The sequence below is a fragment of the Coregonus clupeaformis genome, unplaced genomic scaffold, assembly GCF_020615455.1.
Source record: "Coregonus clupeaformis isolate EN_2021a unplaced genomic scaffold, ASM2061545v1 scaf0656, whole genome shotgun sequence".
Lineage (NCBI taxonomy): Eukaryota > Metazoa > Chordata > Actinopteri > Salmoniformes > Salmonidae > Coregonus > Coregonus clupeaformis.
The window spans coordinates 175,001-175,347 of NW_025534111.1; positions in this window are offsets into that span (position 1 = coordinate 175,001).

Genomic DNA, 347 nt, shown 5'->3' on the forward strand with positions numbered 1-347 from the left:
TATAACCCCCCACCTCTACTCCAGACACCTATAACCCCCCACCTCTACTCCAGACACCTATAACCCCCCACCTCTACTCCAGACACCTATAACCCCCCACCTCTACTCCAGACTCCTCTAACCCCCACCTCTACTCCAGACACCTATAACCCCCCACCTCTACTCCAGACACCTATAACCCCCCACCTCTACTCCAGACACCTATAACCCCCCCACCTCTACTCCAGACTCCTATAACCCCCCCCACCTCTACTCCAGACACCTATAACCCCACCTCTACTCCAGACTCCTATAACCCCCCCACCTCTACTCCAGACACCTATAACCCCCCACCTCTACTCCAGACA